Source organism: Arachis ipaensis, chromosome B05 (genome assembly GCF_000816755.2).
Source record: "Arachis ipaensis cultivar K30076 chromosome B05, Araip1.1, whole genome shotgun sequence".
In the NCBI taxonomy this organism is placed as follows: Eukaryota; Viridiplantae; Streptophyta; class Magnoliopsida; order Fabales; family Fabaceae; genus Arachis; species Arachis ipaensis.
In genome coordinates this window covers 145,696,161-145,697,042 of record NC_029789.2, presented here as the reverse complement: position 1 = coordinate 145,697,042, position 882 = coordinate 145,696,161, and positions in this window count along the sequence as shown.

The following is an 882-nucleotide window of genomic DNA, read 5'->3' as shown; positions in this document are numbered from 1 at the left end:
TCCAAAAAACCAAACAAAGAATTATGAAATTTGATTTGATTTAGCATTTGATGTTAATTATATATATATATATATGAATTTAACAATTTGAATTCTGTACCCAAAACCATCCTTTATGCTAGTTTTATCTAAGATAGTATTTATTTTCAAATAGTAGAACTGACATTGAAAGATTGAGACTCAGTATTGTATTTGGTAGTTAGAAATTAAAACTAAAATTTTAGTTTTGTGATATAAAATTTCAATCTCTTCATTTCTTTTAAAAAGTGGAGATAGAAACTAGGAATTGAAAATTTTAAAGCTGGAGACTGAAATTTTAATATTTTTTTTCAAAAATATTTTCATTGAAGAGATCGGATGCCAATCGCAGCTATCTTACCAATTTGTAGCTCATGAAAAACCGCAAACAATTTGTCGCCTATATCTTCCGTGTTTCTTGTAGATATCTATCTCTTCAATCCTCATATTTATCTTAAACCAAATATATGTTTAAATATATATAATACTTAGACATAACTCAATTTAATATATTTTATAAAAAAAACAATACAAAAACTTAATTTAATCTCAATTTCTTAATCTCTATCTCCTACTTTTTATCTCCCATACTCATTCTTCATTCCAAACACAACCTAATAAAATTGTTTGTGATGATGACACATGTCTATAATAGAATTATTCTTGCATGGGTATTCATCACTTTTGATTTGATGATTAATTCAGGATCAACCAGTTATTTATTTTTAATTTTGTATATAAATTTTAATGATTATAAATGAAAATTTGTAGTTATAAATTAGAGCACGTATTAAATATATACTCCATGACTACATTATCTAATAGACTCTTCATGGCTAAATTTGTCATCCTATAAATTTGTCA